This window comes from Oryctolagus cuniculus, chromosome 9 (genome assembly GCF_964237555.1).
Source record: "Oryctolagus cuniculus chromosome 9, mOryCun1.1, whole genome shotgun sequence".
NCBI lineage: Eukaryota > Metazoa > Chordata > Mammalia > Lagomorpha > Leporidae > Oryctolagus > Oryctolagus cuniculus.
Window position 1 is genome coordinate 49,658,696 of NC_091440.1, and position 22,122 is coordinate 49,680,817.

The window sequence follows — 22,122 nt, forward strand, 5'->3', positions numbered from 1 at the left end:
GGCTGCTTACGCAAACATAGATGACATAGCCTAGTACATACTCTGGCTCTATGGTATAGCCTGTGATTCTTAGTCTGTAACCTTACAGTGCACGTTTTTGTACTGAATACTGTAAGCAATTGTAACACGATGGATTTGTGTATCTAAACATATTTAACATGTTTGCTTACACTAGCATTACCACCAAAACATGGAAAGTACACTGTACCACAACATTACAATGGTCAAAATGCCACTGGGCAATAGAAATCTTTCATTGTTGAATGAAACATCATTACATTCTACAAGACTGCCTTTAAGTTTTCTTAAAAATATGTATCACTATATTAAATAATTATATTGATATATTTTTGTATTTGTTAAAGCTTGGACTGCCAGTTTTTCCTATGAAAGTATTTTTAAAGGAATTATGTTTCATTTTAATATATTTTTAATTTTTAAACTGACACATAAAGGTGGTACATATTTGTGGGGTATCATTCAATTTTCTGACACATGTGTGCTGTATGACATCCAATCAGAGTAAATATAGCCATCTCCTCAAAAGTAAATCTTTAGGTTTGTTTTTTTTAAAATATTTATTTATTTATTTTAAAGGCAGAATTACAGAGAGGTAAGGCAGAGAGAGAGAGAGAGAGACAAAGTCTTCCATTTACTGGTTTACTCCCGAAATGGCTGCGTAGGCTGGAGCTATGCTGATCCAAAGCCAGGAGACAGAAGATTCTTCCAGGTCTTCTGCGTGGGTACAGAGGCCCAAGCACAAGTAGGACACCTTCTACTGCCCTCCCAGGCCATAGCAGAAAGCTGGATCAGAAGTGAAGCAGCAGAAACTCAAACCTGTGCCCATATGAGATTCTGGCACTGCAGGCAGTGGCTTAACCTGCTAAGCCACAGCTCCAGCCCCCATCTTTATGTTTAAAACTTTCCAAATATTTTATTTAGCTTTTTTACTGACTTAATATCCCCCTGAGTGGATTATGTCTTTTGAATATATGGAAAACTGCTTGCTGTTTTCATAATGACAAATACATATTTAATAATGTATTATTAATGGTCAATTTGATTCTACATTTTAGTAAAAATCAGTAACAAGTAATAAAAAACTAATACTTCTATACTTGGAAATTTATGCAACAAATCAACTTGAATATATTCATAGATTTCATGCATCATTCACTTTTCTATAATCTCTAGCTCTTGGAGTATATTTTCTCACTAATTTATTTTCTTTATTAATCCTCTTCAATCAAAGATAAATATGATGGGAAAATAAGCACAGGTCTTCATAGATCCCAAGAATATGTGTATAAAAATAGAATTTGATTTTAATTGCCTACTGCAGAGTCAAAAATCTACTTTTATAAATCTACAACCTGATAGTAGTTGATTGTGCTGTATTTGAACTTAGCTAGTAATTCCATAACAAGTAGAATTACAACTGTATTTTGCTTTAATTTAGCTACCTCAGATTTGTCCTTATTGACCTTCACCCCTGGTTTTAACCAACAATTTATCTAACCTGTCAAGACCATGACAAATGCCCCCAGAGTATGCTGTGATTGAATGTGAATTTCTGCAGTGAAAAGAATCCCCTAGGCACAGTTAAGAAAGATATCAAAAACTCTGACCCTTAAATTCAAGTCTAGTTGTTTTTTTCCATTAATCTAGAAGGCCTAAAATAGAGAAGCAATGTGCCACCTTTATACATGCAAACACATCTACAGGATGTGTCAATAAATGAAGCATCTAGTATTGTGTTTCTGTTGAAAAATAATTAGCAACAGAACCTGCAAATCTTCTACTTTTAGGAACAAAGAAAAGTTTATTTTAATGTAGGATTATATTTCAAAAGATATGTAAGTTTACAATCTAATAAAAATAAAATGATAAGTATCTTTTCAAAAATCATGCATCTTGTAACATGGCCTTCCTACTGATTTTTAAATTAGAACCTATTTGTACAAATATTGCTTTATCATTTTGCATGTTTTTTATGGCTCAGTTAATATATATTATTCTTTTCCCCAGAATTGTTGAGATATAATTGATAAAACAAATTAAATGTATTTGTGCTGTTCATATACAGACACACACAGGGTGAAATTAAAAGTCAGTTAACATATCTCAGTAATTTTGTTTTTCAATTTTTTTTTTTAATTTGAAGAGTAGTGACATTGAAAAAAAAGAGAGAAACCTCCAGAGAGACATAGACCTCCAGTTTGCTTTTTCATTCTCCAAATGCCTGCAACAGTCTGAGTTGAAACCAGAAGACAGGAACTGATCCCAGATCTCCCACCTATAGCAGATCCCCAACTAATTGTCTCCCAGGCAATGTATTATTAGCAAGATTTGAGAGTAGAGCTGGGATTCAAATCAGGCACCATAGCTGCCACTCCAAACAACCACTGATATATTTTTCAATAAAATATTGTGATTTTCAAATGCAGATTCAGTAGTGAACTGGAACAAGAAGTTCTGTTTCATTGTTTCTAAAGTTAAATCTATGAAGGGGAAACATAAAATGTGTGAATTTCATATAATTTTTTTTTTTTTTTTTTTTTTTGACAGGCAGAGTGGACAGTGAGAGAGAGAGACAGAGAGAAAGGTCTTCCTTTGCCGGTGGTTCACCCTCCAATGGCCGCCGCGGCCGGCGCGCTGCGGCCAGCGCACCGCGCTGATCCGATGGCAGGAGCCAGGAGCCAGGTGCTTTTCCTGGTCTCCCGTGGGGTGCAGGGCCCAAGCACCTGGGCCATCCTCCACCGCACTCCTTGGCCACAGCAGAGAGCTGGCCTGGAAGAGGGGCAACCGGGACAGAATCCGGCGCCCCGACCGGGACTAGAACCCGGTGTGCCGGCGCCGCTAGGCGGAGGATTAGCCTAGTGAGCCGCGGCGCCGGCCTCATATAATTTTTGATAACTGCATTTGAAGCAATGCTGACAACATATTTAACTTCATGATACTTGTATATCATATTTACATGTTAATAGTGAAACAATGGGCCGGCGCGCGGCTCAACAGGCTAATCCTCCGCTTTGTGGCGCCAGCACACCAGGTTCTAATCCCGGCCGGGGCGCCGGATTCTGTCCCGGTTGCCCCTCTTCCAGGCCAGCTCTCTGCTATGGCCTGGGAGTGCAGTGGAGGATGGCCCAAGTGCTTGGGCCCTGCACCCCATGGGAGACCAGGAGAAGCACCTGGCTCCTGGCTTCGGATCAGTGCGGTGTGCCGGCCGCAGTGCGCCAGCTGCGGCGCCCATTGGAGGGTGAACCAACAGCAAAAGGAAGACCTTTCTCTCTGTCTCTCTCTCTCACTGTCCACTCTGCCTGTCAAAACAAAAAAAATAAATAAATAAATAAAAAAGAATAGTGAAACAATGGAGATAATGTTTAAATATCCATAATTTTTGGTTGTTTTTTTAGATTTATTTATTTATTTGAAAGGCAAGGGTATAGAGAGAGAAGGAGAGAGATGAGAGAGAAAAACAGAGAGAGAAAAACTTCCATCTGCTAGTTCACTCCACAAATGGCCACAACAGCCAAAGTTGGGTCAGGCCAAATCTAGGTGCTTCCGAGTCTCCTACATGGATGCAGGGTCCCAAGCACTTAGACAAACCTCTGATACTTTCCCAGGTGCATTTGCAGGGAACTGGATTGGAAGTGGAGCAAGTGGTACTCAATCTGGCACCCATATAGGATGTCAGCATTGCAGGCAGAGGCTTACTTTTCTAAACCACAGTGCCTGGCCCGAAATTTTTGTGTCCTAAATTGTCTTTTTCATTATCTCTGATAAATTACTAAATAGCATAGAAGTCAACGTGATTCTGATGTTACCATCTTTGGTATAGACATTAAAAAATATGATGTATTCTAGATCATACTCAAAACATGATTTCATTTACTGTACTCTTAGGAACTTTACTTTAGGTGATGTGGAACAACCTACAAACTTGTGACTATAAATCTAATTTGCAAAATTGGAGAACTCAATTTTGTCAAGTCCAAGTGTATGATATGAAAATTATTCAACAGCAGTTTCCTTATTTTTAAAAGAACAATTATGATTATAATGTCCTTGGTGTCATTGTGAAGAATGAATGAGTAGTTATGTAGTGGATAACAGGCACTATAAAATTTTTAGTTATTATTTTCATTTAATTCAGCAATTGACACTCTTTATTAATTCAAGGTGCTAAAATTCAGATGCATTAAAAAGTAATGCAATTTTCAAATGATGTCTTTAACCTGATTGGAAAAACTTGGCTTTATCCTCATGTGAGAAATAAATGGCATACACAAATAACAAACTTACATGGAGATTAGAATTACTCTCTACTCCAACAGTGAGACACAGAGCCACCTTGTGCAATTTGGGCCATATACCAAAGAAAGCATCCAGGTATAAAATGGATTTAAGAGTATTAAATGTGAAGGTACCACAATCAATTTTTTGAAAAGAAATATAAAATTTCTTCTGAGTATATCCCCTTGTAAAAGGACAGTTCTTAGCGAGAAGAAAACAAAAGAGAGAGAAAGGAAAAAAAAAATAAGAAAGAAAAGCAACACTGAAGTCAACTCTGTATCTGGACATATACCACCTATTAATGCATGCTAGAGTTAACAGTCTGGGTCATCATTATTAGAATTCATTTATTAGTTTCACCGGTGACAAGGCTCACTAGGCTAATCCTCCACCTTGCAGCGCTGGCACACCGGGTTCTAGTCCCGGTCGGGGCACCGGATTCTGTCCCGGTTGCCCCTCTTCCAGGCCAGCTCTCTGCTGTGGCCCAGGAGTGCAGTGGAGGATGGCCCAAGTGCTTGGGCCCTGCACCCCATGGGAGAACAGGATAAGTACCTGGCTCCTGGCTTCGGATCAGCGCGGTGCGCTGGCTGCAGCGCGCTGGCCGTGGCAGCCATTGGAGGGTGAACCAACGGCAAAGGAAGACTCTCTCTCTCACTGTCCACTCTGCCTGTCAAAAAAAAAAAAAAAAAAAAAAAAAAAAAAAAAAAAAAAAAAAAAGAATTCATTTATTAGTTTCTTATCCTATGGAGTTATCAAAAAATGTGTCATATGGGGGAAATCAAAGAAGAAAACTCTCAAAAAGCTTTCAAAATCAAACATTTGTAATCTTGAGATCCATTATTGTGAAACAAAACAAAATAAAATATTCACAGCTTGTGCCTCTCAGTCAATTCTGAAGTTTTAGATAATAAGCTCTTGTTTGTTATCTAAAACTCTTGTTTGTTATCTCAGTTTGCTGGACTAACAGGGTTTGCCAGCCTTTAGGATGATCTAATGCTACTTCTACATTACTTTTCTGTCCATGAGGGCCTTAGCATTCATCCCTTCAGCTTGACAAAGCCTGACAAACTTTTTTTTTTCCTAATTGTAAGCCTGTTTTCCCTTTTCATGTGGCATTCACTTTTGAATATTTAACAATTGTGAATTTGTTTTCTATTCCTGTGAGATGTAAATATTCTTTGAGCTATGGCTGGTTAAAAACTCAATAACACACTTTTCCTTTAATTTTTTTATTTACTTATTTTATTTGAGAAAGGAAGTGACAGATGGATGGAAAATTTCCATCTACTTCTTCACTCTTTCAGTGCCTGTGAAAGCCAGAGCTTGATTGGACTAAATTCAGGAGCCTGGATCTCAATCCCATACTCCTTCCTGAGTGGCAGAAGCCCAAGTATCTGAGCCATCATTAGCTGCCTCCAAAGCTGTTCCTTAGGAGGAAGCTGGATTGCAAGTGGAGTAGCTGGGATTCAAGGACAAGAAGCATTTGCCACATATAACAACTTGATCTTTGAGCCAAGCATCTGTCCTTGGAATAATTTTCACAAGAAGTAAGGGCCATCTCTTTTAAATATAGCGATTAAGTTAATTACTGTATCTTTCAATTTCAGTGAGGGGTAGGAACCTAACCTTAGCAGAGGCGTCTGGAGTCAAGTTGTAAAACAAGTTCCTATAATGAAAATATTAAAATCACCATTGGGTGCAGCCAATAAGCAAATACGGATGGCCTATGGTATCCTCATCACATTTCTTTTTAAAAAAATCTATTTATTTATTGAAAAACAGCATCATAAAAAGAGAAAGGGAGAAACAGGTAGAAATATTCCATCTATTGGTTCAGTTCCCAGAATGAAGCCAGAAGACTGGAACTCCATCCTGTCTCCCGCATGCATGGGAAGGCCCCAGGCACATAGGCCATCTTCTGCTACTTTCCTGGGTACATTAACAGAGAGCTAGAATGAAAGGCTAATTATCCAGGATTCAAACCAGAACTCTGATGAAGAGTGCCTGTACTGTGAGTGATGCCTTAACCCACATCAGCACAACATTACCCTTCACTGGATTTGTTAAAAATGCTTGAGGCCATTGTTGTAGCACAATGTGTTAAGGCTCTGCTTGTGACATTGGCATCCTATACCTAAGGACTGGTTCAAGTAGCAACTGCTCTTCTTCCATTCCAGCTCCCTGCCAGTGCATCTCGGTGGGAGACCCAGATGGAATTTCAGGCCCTTAGTTTTCATCTGTCCCAGCCTTGGCTGTTTCAGCCATTTGGGGAGTGAATCAGTGGGTGGAAGAACTCTCTCTCTCTCTCTCTCTCTCTCTCTCTCTCTCTGTCTCTCTCTCTCTCTGCCTCTCCCTCTCTCTGTAACTCTTTCAAATAAATGAATAATCTAAAAATTGCCTTTTAGTTGCCTGGCTTGAATGGTTTATGCTGGGTACATGTGTTGAGATGTTGCATTGTACCCCATTTAAAACATACAACTATTACAAGATAATAAAAACATTAAAATGTTTTAAGAAAAAACAACAAGCAAACAACAACAAAATAATTTCCAGCCTTTTGTTTTAGTAGTTGAGCTCACTAAACTCTTTTTTGTTGCAATATCTTTACATAAAATACTCCCCACTAATTAAATTTATCCTGTGCAGTGTTTACTTTGACAATTCTCATGTGGGATGAAAATTTAACATCTTAATAAGTAGAAAATGCTGATTTTTATGAGTATTCTATTGCAACTCAAAATTTAGGCTCAATAATACGTTCTAAAACAGTGTGTTAGGTTTTTTTTTTTTTTCCATTCTTTTCCTTTGCAGACTATCTTGACAGAAAATTTAAAGCAGTCTGGAGTAACTAGACATTCACAGGCAGTCTTATCAGAGCCTATTGTTCTTAAATGAGCAGTAAATTCTAAAAGTAAGACATTTCTCTGTACAGCATATCACCCAAGTAGTCACAATTCTAGCCAACATTCACAGCCATTCCCTATAGATAACAACCCTTTAGTTTTGGCGTTGAGTTTATAAATCTCTCCATGATATATATTTATATATATATATGTGTGTGTGTGTGTGTGTGTGTGTGTATATATTTGAATTCAGTACTGAGTCCCATACTCAGCAGATATGATAAATTAAAGTCACCAAATTTGGGTGGGCAATAAATACATTTTTTTTCTCCATGATAACATTTTGTTTCCATCTTTGGATCATCACTTTTATAATGTTCATTATTTATTTTCAATCTACCTGCGGGGAGTAAGATAGAGGAAAAGAGTGAGATATATTTTCCAGCAGCCTTTTCTCTCCCCAACCGTGCACAGTATTCTGGGCCAAGTGGAAGGTAGAAGTGAGGAACTCCATCCCAGCCTCCGTTGTGGCTTGCAGGGGTCCAAGCACTTGATCCATCACCTTGGTTTCCCAGGAGGCATTAGCAGGAAGATGCATTCGAAGTAGAGCGTCTGATATGTGATACTGGCATCACAAGCACTGCTTAACCCACAACTCCTACCCTAGGATTATGTCTTTCAGGGTAACAAAGTTTAATCTAATCAAATGTGATTTTCCTTTGGCACATCAGATTTTTCATCAAAAGTTTGGTATTTAACTTCTATCAATTCATATTTAAATCTCTGTGATGAGATTTGCCCTGTGCCATGTTTTGAAAACACTGGACAGCAGTCTTCCCTTTCCCACGCTCTTCACATCTCCCTGTAATTTCAACTGGTCTTTTTGATCATGAAAAGTTAAATCATTGAATTATTCATTTGTTTAATAACTATTTGCTTACTTCTGAGATAAATATTTACTAAATGTGTGTCTTTCAGGGGATGTTACATGAACAAATAATATATCCTTGGCCTCACGATCCTCATGTTTTCATGTTGCGATTCTTTTGAATGAACAGAAGTAATTGGGAAGAGGAGAATGAGAAGGTAAAGACATTGAAGTAGAAACAGAATCAGGAGGTAGACCTATGGAGGTGATGTGTGATGTTGACAATGGTAGATTCTGTGGAGCAGTGTCGTTAAAGGATTGATGAGAGTGAATTCAATGAAGTTCCAGACAAAAACCTAGATATTGCAGAGAAAGTTTACTTTGCAGATAAATTTTGCTGCAAATGGAAGAAGGGAAAGGGGATGTGCGGATTCTATTTCTTTAGTAACTACATATAAACCAGTTCTCAGAAACAGATCTTTTAAAAAAGACTGGTAAGATATATATGCATTTTCCTGATATTTATCTTGTAGTGTAAAGAGACACAATAATACAGGAATAATAAGTTAGATACAAGGAAAATTAACTATTAACTTCAAATTAACCAAGTAAATAAAACTATCATGTATATGTTATTCATTTTGTGTCAATGTTAATGTCAAATATTTTCTAGAATACTTGCAGGTTAATACATAGCAATTGATAATCTATAGACACACAAATGTGTCTATGACTATTTTAAAAATTATAAAGAAAACAGCAGTAAGATATGATTCAGCCCAATGGTTACCCCTAGAAGGGAAGCAGGGGCGCTCTACTTCTATCTAAGATGACCATAGGGAGGTTCAATGGTATCAGTGATATTCTATATATTTATTGTAGTTCAGTGATGTTTGTCTTATTACGATTATTGCTTATACGTAGGATGTAGTTGATATTTATATTTATAAAATTAAGAAGTGACAGAATATTTTAAATGATAACAACTGTGTAGAAAGTCTATTATTCTAATACAGAAAAGAAAGTAGCTCTTTCATTAACTTGTATTCCCCAAAATATATTTTACCAAACATAAATTTGGTTTGATTATGATATTTAATGTAATAAAGTTGAAAATCAATATTGCATAAAAGGATAAATGTATTTTAAAATAACATTAGGACAGTGAGCCACACATTTCAAATTTAATTGTTAGAAATGATAACAAGTAATTCTTAGGGCATATAAATGCTAAATTTTTATAAGGAAGAAAAACATTTATATTGACAGATGTATACTGTATTTTTTATTAAAAGCTCTGTATATTCAAATATAAACCATTTCCAAATTAATGCATATAACAATTAAAATCTAATTCTGTAAAATATGTCTCAGCTACAAAAAAATTCTCTAGATTTAGAATTGTTATTAGAGTGCTAGTATTAAGGCATAATGTTATGCAAATTATTGAGCATTATTTGAATTATATTCTATTTCAAAGTCATATAAAGAAGCTGAAGTAGTAAAAACCCTAAGGAATCTGGAATTTCTGGCAAAATGTGACATTTGATAATGAGAATATCTCTTTTTTGCAAAGCTAGATGTTACCTTGAATTAATGCAAAATCCATTTTCAGTAGTAAAATCTACTTTGGAGATAACTTATTCAAATGTGTATTTAAGAAAAAACAACTAGCCTCATTAACATCCAGCATACATAAGCTGGGGCAAGCTGCTCGTTTAAAGTTTGTAGTAATATTTGTTGTGACTGAAAATATGGGAGTATCAATATTTTTGTGGACCACATCATTCGTCAAAGAACAATTTAGTTCAAAGATGAATACCTATGTCTAGCCACTATCACCTGGGTATTTCTGCCTTGTTTATGGTAACAATTTTAAGCTTCAAAAAATATCCTAATAAGGAAGCACGCTGTGACAACTTGCTAGCTAAGCTACTCCATGCAGGCCAATTTCATTATTTTAAATGTATGTACTCTTGCCTATGAATACATGATTCCTATCTTACTACTGTCTCATGAAGCATGTGTATGTACTGGTGAAAAATAAACTCAGATGCCTCAGAATGATTTAAACCAGATTTACCTTTGCTTTGATAAACTGCTCTTTAGTTTTGCATTTGTAATTTAATTTGTTGATCAGCACCTAATATCTCTATTGTCTCATGTTAGGTAAAGCTTCCTTAACAATGTGCAACAATGATTGTCATTATCTGTCTTTTCTAATTCCTTTGGCACGTAAAAATTATAAGAAGTTAATTTTTATAACTCTTAGTAATAAACAAATCAGCAAAGAAAAAATAGCATCTATTCTAACCTAATTTTAGACGTAACTTCTCAAAAGAGTTCTCAGTAGATTTCTTCTATTTTTTAGAAAACTGAATTTTCAAAATCATAAGGTTCCTGGCTATTCAGGATTTATATATGAAAAAAGTATGACAAATAATTCATTTTGTCCTACATATTAACTAATTGTGTTAAAACTAAATAGATATAGAATTGCACATACCTAGAATATAAGAATGCTGTTGTGTTTCATTACCACAAATTTGAAGCAGCTAAAACTAAAAAAAAAAAAAAAATGTCGTGGAATTGAGTGGACTGAATGAACAGTCATTTATTAGACTATTTTGTCAATGCATTAACTTATTTCTTGTATTTAGGGCGCTGGTTTCATCACTTAACTATCAGAGCCACCATCAATTTTCTCTTTTCATTACTTAAAAAGACAGATAAAAAGAAAACTTGAGTGTACAACACAACAACTTAGTGAGTAGCTTTTTTAATATTGTGTGTTCTCTTGCCTGGAAATTTCACCTATTCATTTTTCAAGGATTGTTGTAGGTTGCCTTGGAAGCAGTAACAATAGCTCTAGTCCTTCTTTTATTCTGAAATATTCTGGGAGTTGAACTTTGTTGATCTCATTTACTAGATTCTATGTAGTTAAACACATGCAAAGAAACAGCATGATTTCCTATACTTCTTACACTCAGTTTTCGTCTTCAGTAAAACCTAAGTTTTGAGTAGGAATTGCAGTGCTGACAAAGATCTGATTTATTCTTGAACCCTCCTTAAATTTATTACATTTACTGAGGTTGTTTGAGGTACTCTAACTCTGAGCTACCGTAACTCATGACTTACTTTATGACTTTGGCCATCAGTCATCTGTCATTGAGCTTTCAGTCTTATTTTGTTTCCTATTTTTCTGTGATTGCTTGGGAAAAGAGAATCAATTGCTGTCTTTTCTGCTTCTTTCCTAAGTCTGTCTTTCGGCTGTCACAAGAATTATTTATTGGTTTGCTGTACGGTCAACATAGTGACTGCAGTGTTAGATACCTATCACCCTGTGCCCCTGTGTGTGGATGATATCAATTATACAAAAGTTAATCTTTGAAAATTATTTTTAAGTCTGCCATTATTTATATATACTCCAAGAATATCTAGTCCAGGTCTATACACCACTAAATAGAAAAGAATAAAATTGATTTAAGGTCTCGTAAATTTTCTGATGGCTTTTATGCTAATTAGTTTACAGAAATTTATAAATATATAATTTTATAAGAGATAAAAAGAGATTTTTAAAAGTTATTAGCAACATTTAAAATAACTAGCTACCTCGAATAAAGAATGTCTAGCTCAGTCTTAGACTATGGGGTAAATTTACAAAAAATATAGTTTACTAGAGTTAAGATAACTATTTTGTTTACTTATTCCTTGGCTAAGAGAATGAAATGCACATTACAGTAATTAAATATTTCATATGGAAGAATGTTTAAATGTCATTGAAATGAAATGATGCTTCATTGAAAAGATAAACTCTTAGCTATACTACTCAAGATTCAAATATATAGTCAGACATAAAGCTGGAGAAGTGGCTGACACCACAGATATGAAAATATAATCAGAGACTACCATGAGCAATCAAATAGCCAAAATTTTGATAATCTGGAAGTATTTGACAAATTCTTTGGTGCATATATCTTACCAAGATTGGATCATGAAGAAGTTGAATACCTAATCAGACCAATGATAACTAGTGAGATTGAAACTGCAATAAAATGTATCTGATCAGAAAACAATGTCCAGCTTCACTGTTGAGTTCTACCACATGTTTAAAAAAGAATTACCACCAAGTTATTCTTAAATTACTTCAAAGAGGAGGAAATAATCCCTAATTCAATCTATGAAACCAGTATAACTGTGACACCAAAATCAGACAAGGACACAGACAACAAAGAATGCTACATACCAATATCTTGTATGAATACAATAGCAAAAGGCCTCAACAAAATGCTAGCAAATTGAATTCAACAGCACATTAAAAAAGATCTTTCACAATAATAGTTTGAACTCATTCTAGAGATAAAGAATGGCTCAACACACAAATCAATAAATGTGATACACTACATAAACAGATTGAAGGACAAGAATCATCTGATTAGCTCAACAGATGCAGAAATGCATTTGATAAACTTCAACATCACTTTGTGATAAAAAAGCTAACCAAATTAGTTAGACAAGGGACATAAAGGCTATGTAGAGCAGGCCACAGTTACCAAAATGCTGAATGAAGGAAAGCTGAAGGCTTTCTTTTCTAAGATCTGTAACAAGAAAAGGATGCTCATTTTATCCGCCTTTATTTTATTCACCTAGCACTAGAAGTTATCAACAGCAATTAGTCAAGAGGAAGAAATTGAGAGCATTCAGAATGGAAAGGAGGAAGTCATATTGTTGATGTTTGCGGATGATGTGATCTTATATATATAGAAAATCCTAGTCTACACCAAAAAGCTCTTAGTTGTGTGAGCTTGATGGGGCAGTGGTTTTGGAAAGGCCACTATGGAAGACAGTATGGAGATTCCTCAGAAATGTGAATATAGCTTTACCACATGACCGAGTCATTCCTCTCCTTGAAATTTACCCAAAGGTAATTAAATTGGCAAATAAAAAGCCTGCCTGCACCTCATCACAATAGCTAAGACATGGAATCAACCTAAATGCCCATCAACAGTAGACTGGATAAATAAATTATGGGATACGTATTCTATGGAATACTATACGCAGTAAAAAATGAAATTTGGTCATTTCCAACAAAATGGAGGAATCTGGAAAACATCATGCCGAGTGAAATAAGTCAGTTCCAAAGGGACAAATATCATATGTTCTCCCTGATTGGTGACAACTAAAAGCACCTAAAAGGAAATCTGTAGAAGTGAAATGGAAAATACAAGGAACAATGACTTGATCAGCCCTTGTCCTGACTGACGAGGAACAACTTACTATTTTATTCCTTTTAGTTTTTTTTTGTTGTTGTTGTTGTTTTACTTAATGCCATATCTTTACTTAGTATATACCAAGTTGATCTGTATATAAAGATAATTGAAAATGAAACTTGGCTGGAGCCGCAGCTCACTAGGCTAATCCTCCGCCTGCGGCACAGGTACCCTGGGTTCTAGTCCCGGTTGGGGCGCCAGATTCTTTCCCGGTTGCTCCTCTTCCAGTCCAGCTCTCTGCTGTGGCCCAGGAAGGCAGTGGAAGATGGCCCAAGTCCTTGGGCCCTTTACCCACATGGGAGACTGGGAGGAAACACCTGGCTCCTGGCTCAGGATCGGCGCACTATGCCGGCCGTAGTGGCCATTTGGGGGGGTGAACCAATGGAAGGAAGACCTTTCTCTCTGTCTCTCTCTCTGTCTAACTCTGTCTGTCAAAAAAAAAAAAAAAAAGAAAAAGAAAAAGAAAAAGGGAATGAATCTTGATGTAAATGAGATGGGGGAGGGAGTGGGAGATGGGATGGTTGCAGGTTGGAGGGAGTTTTTTGGGATAAAAACCGCTGTAATCCAAAAGTTGTACTTTCAAAATTTATATTTATTAAATCAACGTTTGAAAAAGGAAAATATTACATAGGTCCAGTAATTAAAGAATTCTTCATCATACTGTTATAAAAAGAAATCAATTTATCATTACATATATAATCATGTGTACCAATTACACCTCAATAAATGTATTTATAAAAATAAATTTTAAAAATGTTATTTGTATGAGGCCATAATTACTACAGGAAATTTTATGATGGGCTTGCCATCCTTTTTCTATAATTTGATAGTCTACTAAAAATATTACAGCTATACATTGATGAACTTCATTCTGGGGCCAGTGCCATGTCATAGCAAGTAAAGCTGCCTGCAGTGCCAACATCCCGTACGGGCTCTTGTTGAGTCCTGGCTGCTCCACTCCCAATCCAGCTCTCTGATGTGGCCTGGGAAAGCAGTAGGAGATTGTGGGGAGCAACTCGGACTAGACTAAGTTACTGAAATTAAGACTTATTCTATGCATCTGCTCTCCCACAATATGGCGCTGAAAGGGAGTAAACAACTTCTACGCAGCTGCCTCTCGCCAACTTGACTGATAAGCTGCAGGAGCTGATCCTGCTCCTGATTGGAGGAGAGCAGCGTGCTCGGCGTGTGGACAGCAGAGTTGGGATTGGTGGAAGAGGACTATAAAGGAGGAGAGAGACAACATGCACCAGGAACATCCGGATAACATCAGAGCAGCCCCTGAGAGAGCCGGCTGGCGGTGTGCCACTCCTCTGCGGAAGTGGGGAAAGTGGCAGGGGGAGCCGCCCCTCCACGGAGGTGGAGGAGTCGGCAGCCAACCCGGGAAGGACCAGCACAAACCCGGGAAGGGCCGAGCAGACAAAAGAACAGCGCAGGGTCCTGTGTCGTTCCTCCGCGAATGGGGGAGCGACAGGAGATGGCACAGATTCTTGGACCCCTGCACCCATGTAGGAACACAGAAGAAGTTCCTGGCTCCTGGCTCCTGGCTCCTGGCTCCTGGCTCCTGGCTCCTGGCTCCTGGCTCCTGGCTCCTGGCTTCAGATTGGCCCAGCTCTGGCCCTTGTGACCACCTGGGGAGTGAACTAATGGATAGAAGACCTCTCTCTCTCTCTGTCTCTCTCTCCCCTTCTCTCTCTGTCTATCTCTGCCTCTCTGTAACTCTGCTTTTCAAATAAATAAGTAAATCTTAAAAAAAATAAAGCTGATTCAGGAAAGTTTAATTATTGTGTTTGATCCAATATTAGTCCCATTATTAATTATTTCTTTTAGGTAAATTTTTTTACCCTTCTTATTAGCTAAAGAAACTTTAGTTCAACTTACTATTTTTAAAGAATATTACTGCTATTATTTTATTCCTTACATTATATGAATGCCATAATTATGTAATATTTTACTTATAGTACCAGATAGTTTAAAATACTGTCAATGATAGCATTTCATAGAAAGTGATAATAATATGTTTATATTAAATTAATTAATCAAGAAAAGTGTCCTTGATATCTTTGGACTAGTTATTAAATTTTCATTGTAATTTACGTGTATTTGGCTAAAATAACATTTCTCAGAACACAGCAAATATAATGGGTATGTTCCTTGTGATTTTATATATTTGTGAGCCAATCTTTACACAATCACAGTATCAGTGAATAAATCCACTCTTAAGACTTTATATATCTGGGGCCAGCACTGTGACGTAGCGGATAAAGCCTCCACCTGCATTGCCAGCATCCCATATGGACACCAGTTCGAGTCCTGGCTACTCCACTTCTAATGCAGCTCTCTGCTATGGCCTGGGAAAGCAGTAGAAGCTGGCCCGAGTCACTGGGCTCCTGCACCCACGTGGGAGACCTGGAGGAAGCTCCTGGCTCTTGGCTTCAGATCAATGGATCAGCACAGCTTTGTCCCTCTGGGCCAACTGGAGAGTGAACCAGTGGATGAAAGACCTCACTCTCTCACTTCTCCTTCTCTTTCTGTGTAATTCTGACTTTCAAATAAATAAATATTTTAAAGAAAGACTTTATATATCTTATTTATTGTTTTTATATGATAGATCTTCAGAAATCTTATGGAAAAATACAGATCAGGAAAAATACGCATGCATTTCACAATTCTTTTTCCAAAATAAACTTACTCTCTAATTCTGCTTTTCCATGATCTTCTTGTATATTGATAATTGTAGTCCTGGGAATAATCTAATCTTGCCTCACTTCCATGACTGAAGTATAAAACTCTCAGTGCAAGTTAGAGATTTTTTTCTATTGATCTACGCAAAATTTTTGTTGACTGGGAACCCATAAATTTGAATGCTACTTTAAAATCTTACAAAGAAAATGACAGCAAAGAAAATTTTATGTGGTATTTGCAGTATAGACTCAATGAAATAACATGAAGGAGCTTCCTGCAACAATGCTGGACAAAAGAATCACTTTATTCAAAGTTCACAATAGAATTTACTTATCACAATACATCTTAATAGTATTTGTAGGCACATCCATACCTCCCCAAATCTCCTGTGATGTTTAGATTAATTCTCCAAGGTAAGTATTAAGAAGTTAATTTTCATGTGTATTTCTTACTATTACATGCCTCATGAGCAATGGCAATTCTTTGTGATGTCATTCTATTGTTTCAGAACAAGAAAGACCAAGGAAAAAAGAATTTGCTTACCTTGAACAAACAGTTCATAGTGGCACTCACTAATGAGTTATCAAACCTGCCTTTTGTGCTTTATCACTGCTGTAGTTAATCAGCTGAAGCTTGAAAAGGACCATCACTATTGAGCAAGCCTGAGATTACAAACTGGCACTGTACATAAAGTGAACAACCTTTTGTGATCAATGAACAGTGGAATCCATTTTATTCAACTGTATACAGATCAATGAACTTTTTCTGTCCTCCTAGGATACTAAATGTTTAATGCTCAAATAGGACAGTCTACATGAACTCTCTTTCTAGCACTTAAAAACAGACTTTTTGCCTGCCTCATACTTCTTAATAAATTGTTAAATGATGACTATATATTTTGTGCAATTGTTACTCATTTTTAAAAGCTTTTAGCTAGTGTTTCCAATTCACTAAAATCATTAATAAAATAGATTTGTGAGGTAATTACAGCTTTAATATTGTCACAAAGTCTGATATTTATAATTCTTTTTTTAAATAATACTGGTTATGAGTCCTAATTGAAATCATGAACTATTAGCAGATTGTAACTTGGTTGGAAAATACACTGATGCATATTCTTTGTTGTTTGTATTTATTATTGGAATTCTTGGATCAGATTTATATTTGAAACTCATTTCAAAATCCAGTAGTTTGTAAGATTCTAAACCTGTGCTCAATACTTTAAAGCCTATGTCACCATTCATAAAAATGTTCATAATAATAACTTTTTTTTTTTTTGACAGGCAGAGTGGACAGTGAGAGAGAGAGAGACAGAGAGAAAGGTCTTCCTTTGCCGTTGGTTCAGCCTCCAATGGCTGCTGCGGCCGGCGCGCTGCGGCTGGCGCACCACGCTGATCCGATGGCAGGAGCCAGGTACTTATCCTGGTCTCCCATGGGGTGCAGGGCCCAAGCACCTGGGCCATCCTCCACTGCACTCCCTGGCCACAGCAGAGAGCTGGCCTGGAAGAGGGGCAACCGGGACAGAATCCGGCTCCCCAACCAGGACTAGAACCTGGTGTGCAGGCACCGCAAGGTGGAGGATTAGCCTTGTGAGCCGCGGCGCCGGCCTCATAATAATAACTTCTTTATGTTGGTTTCCAGTGTTTTATAGGAGACAATTTGCAAATATGAAATATAGTTCTCACTACTTAAAATTCTTAAAATAATGTGTTACCATTAATAACATCATAGAATCACCATCAATATTATTAATATAATTCTTAAGAACAATTTTTGAATTTATTTCTTTAACAATATCATTCATTTAACAGGATGTTTTATGAGAAATCTCGTTATACATTAAATGAAAGATTTAAATGAGTTACATAAAGAATTAATTTTATGGGTAATTTTTGAGACTATAATAAATTTACATTAATTTAGAAAGCTTTTCTGAGTGTATATGCATGCCTGTTTATTCTACTAGGAGCAGACAAATATTCTCTTACTTCTGTGAAATTATTAAATAACAAAATATAAGTGGAAAAATCCCACTTCCTTTGACATTTGGTAAACATCAATGCATTGCCTTACCATGGTAATAAAATGAGGCATGCTAAATATCTCTCCTATGATTCTTTTCACTGTGAAGCCTCTAACATCTTTAATGAAAAGAAAAAACATATTTCTCCCAATGTAATACTTACCTGTGAAGGTCAGGTAGGTAATAAAATTTCCAGTGATGCTGCAGCATACTGGGGTATTTTCAACTCAGTGGATAATGGGAGAAATGTTTAGGCTAGATGGCTGAAAAGATACAGCATCATTACAGTTTTTGAAATTTGATGCCATGATAAAATAGGCTTGTTAATCCTTTTTATACTCAAGGACAAATAAAATAGTTTGGTATAAAACCAATCATAGATATGCAGAATTTGGTGAAATCGTATCAATTGAGGGAAGTAGGCTTTATTTACATGCATCCAGGGCTGAACATTCCAGTTGATGACTGAACATGGCAGCCTGGATTCTAAGAAATGATCACCTACACCAACCTTCCATCAACATTCCCAGCCACATATCTTTATAAAAAATAAAATATTCACTAGTGACATGGAGATTTCCCTGTTTTGTTTTCCCACTGTAACCAATTTGTGAATAGCAATGTATTTGTTTCATTATACCAGTGAAGTAGAACTTAGCATCATCTGACTAAAGGGCAAAACAGTCAAGTGTTGGGACTGGTGCTGTGGTGCAATGGGTTAAAGCCCTGGCCTGCAGTGTTGGCATCCTATACAGGCTCTGGATCCAGTCTTGTCTGCTCCACTTACAATCCAGCTCCCACCTAATGCGCCTGGGAAAGCAGCAAGCGGTAAAAGATAGCTTAAGTGTTTGGAGACTTGCATCCACTTGGGAGACCTAGAAGAAGTTGCTGGCTCATGGCTCTGGTTCATCTCTGTCCATTGCAGCCATTTGGGGAGTGAACCAGCAGATGGAAGATTCTCACATTCTCTCTCTCTCTCTTTTTCTCTCTCTCTTTATCTACCTCTTTCTGTAACTCTGTCATTCAAATAAATAAAATAAATATTTTAAAAAAGTCAAATGTTATATCCTATGCAAAAGCATTTTCCAAAATTAAACCACGTTTCATATCCTGTCATGTTAATTGTTGATATTGTAATATTTATACAGATGAACTCTAAGTACAATGGTTAGATCTCAACACTATTTCCGTTCTATGATGATGTGAAAGCAATACTCATGTTATTCTGCTGCTGGGCAACATCAGCAATCTGCAGCTCCCAGAAAGCCACAAGATTATAAGGGTCAACATCCTTTACTCCACAATGCATTGTACTACTCAGCTATGACGTTTGGCAAGTTACGGGTTTTAAATACATTTTTGCCAATATTTTCAATTTATGATGAGTATATCAGGGTATACCCACATCAAGTATCATTTGTGTTTTAACTTAGGAACACAAATTAATTTTGACAAAGAACTTGTGCACTTTTCTAATACAATTTTAAAAATATAACCAGAAATCTATTTCATTATAATTATATATGTCCAAATTATATATGTCCAAAAAACATTTGCCACCTAAAAACTGTAAGCTAGTTTTGAATTTTTATGTTATATTTCACAGCCACAAACTGATCCACCAAGCTACGTGTCATTTTTTTTTTAACAATTGTTGTGTTGGAAGTACCAGGTGTTCATTTTTTTTTCTTTGTTAAATGTCTAATCCTGATTAGTGGATTTGAGATCTTTAGATTATTTTGATTATCTAAAACATATAAAACATGTATTTTTATTTGCCTTATTTAATGAAATGCTTCTACCAGGGATTCAAAGATTCAAAAGCCCTTTCAGCAAATGTTCTTTGTTGTTGTTTAAAACAGCTAAATTTCTAAGAAACCATCATTGCATCATTTACCTAACTCTATTTCTTAAAATAAATATTTATTATTTTAGTTATATTGTATGCAAGTTTAATTTGCTTCAAAGGGACTAGGTAAAATTTCTGTTATTTTAATCACAGCGTTGAAACAAAGCAGGGGCCAGTGCTGTGTCATAGTGGGTAAAGCCGCCTGCCGTGCTGGCATCCCATATGGATGCCAGTTCTAGTCCCAGCTGCTCCACTTCCAATCCAGCTCTCTGCTATTGCCTGGGAAAGAAGTATAATTAGGCACAAGTCCTTGGGCCTCTGCCCACATTGCAGACCCAGAAGTTCCTATCTCTTGGGTCCAGATGGGCTCAGCTCTGGCCATTGTGGCCAACTGGGAAGTGAACCAGCAGATGGAAGACTCTCTCTTTTTCTCTCTCTCTCTGCCTCTCCTTCTCTCTGTGTGTAACTCTGATTTTAAAATAAATAAATAAGTCTTAAAAAAAGAGACAAAGTAATCTTGTGTATGGTAATAACCTCAAAAAGAAAATAGTAACACAAAATATCTATTAAGTATTACTCAAGAACTAATAAAGCTGAGAGTTTTACAAGGACATTAATTGCATTTTTATTCAGATACATGAGATCAGGTAAAGACAGATGCAAAACAGAATGCTTCTATAAGGTTCTGATGTTTGTTATACTTGGTCTTGGGCAACAATTACAATATATGTAATATTTTCAATATTTGAATAATTTTCAACATTTGAATACAGGATTCCTGCTTTTCACATGATTTAAAAATCATGTCTGTTTTGTTTCATTTTGTTTTTAGGATATGATGCATGGGACACAAGTATGCCATATAGACATGCCTGGTTGGACTTCTGGCTTCTCTATTTCTGATTAGGTTCCTGGTAATGTATTTGGGAAGGCAGTGGATGTGGTCCAAATACTTAAGTCCCTGTCAAGCATGCAGGAGACTCACAGGGTGTCCTGGCTCCTGGCATATTCCTCCTGGTCCAGCTGCAGTTGCTGCAGATATACAGGGAATGAACCAATGGAGGGGATCTCTGTCGCTCTCACTCCCGCCCCCTCTATGTGTATGTGTCTGTGTGTCTTTATCACTCTACCTTTCAAATAAGTATATAAATCTTTAAAAAGACTTTTAAATACATTTTGCTCAAAGTAAACCAATACCAAAAATATAAGAGCTAACTCCAGAAAACATTTAGAAGAATACATAGGATAAATGCTCATGACTTTGCATTTGGCAATGGATTCATAGGAAACCAAGAGTCTTGGCAACATGAAAAATAAGCAAATTGAATTTCACAAATATTAAAATATGCTATATTTTAACAATACTGTCAAGAAAGTGAAAATAAAACTTACTGAATAAGATAAAATATCTGCGAATCACTTATCTAATAATACTTAATATCCAAGAAATATAAAATCCTCCTAAAACTGAACAAATAATATATGATCCAAAAAAAAAAATAATCCACTGACATTTATCCAGAAAAAGACATACAAGTGGTCAATGGACACATGCAAACATGCTCAACATTTTGAATCATTAGAAAAATGCAAATTAAAACTACAGTGAAGTCATTTCATACTCACTAGGATGGCTACAATAGGAAATGAAATTAAAAGCTGTAAAGAAGTGAAGAAAGTAGAATACTTGCTGGTGCTGCCATTTCGGGAAATTAGTCAGTGGTTGGAAGATCTCTCAATCTGTCTCTGTCTCTGTCTCTGTCTCTCTGTCACTCTGGCTTCCTAATAAATAAATTTTCAAAATATATATTGAATTATTTTTATTTATTTGTTCTTGAACTGTAGGTTAAGATAGAAAATGTGAAGAAAAAGAGATTGATATGCTTTTTATAAGTGTCGTCCTTTATTTTATTGAAGATTCACAGCTGTAATGCTTCAGGTTGCTTGTCCAAGAGATATGTTTAAAACTGGCACAAAGCCACAGTCCTTATTTATGGTTCTCTTCAATGTAATTGGCCTGAACAATACATCTTTAGTTTCTATCCCTGTTTGTTAGCTATTGGATCCTGAAAAGAAAATAGTCTTTCTTAACACAAGTGTCAAGTGCTCTTTGTTATGTAGACTTTTATTGATCATATATGAAAGGTCTCCTTTCTACTCTTTTTGTTGAAAAGTTTTTCAAGTAAAAAATCCATTTATCCCTTCTTAAGCAGATGCTGTTTTTTTAATGAACAATATGAAAACTTATACAATATTTACTTTTGCCTTACACAGCATATTTCTATTGA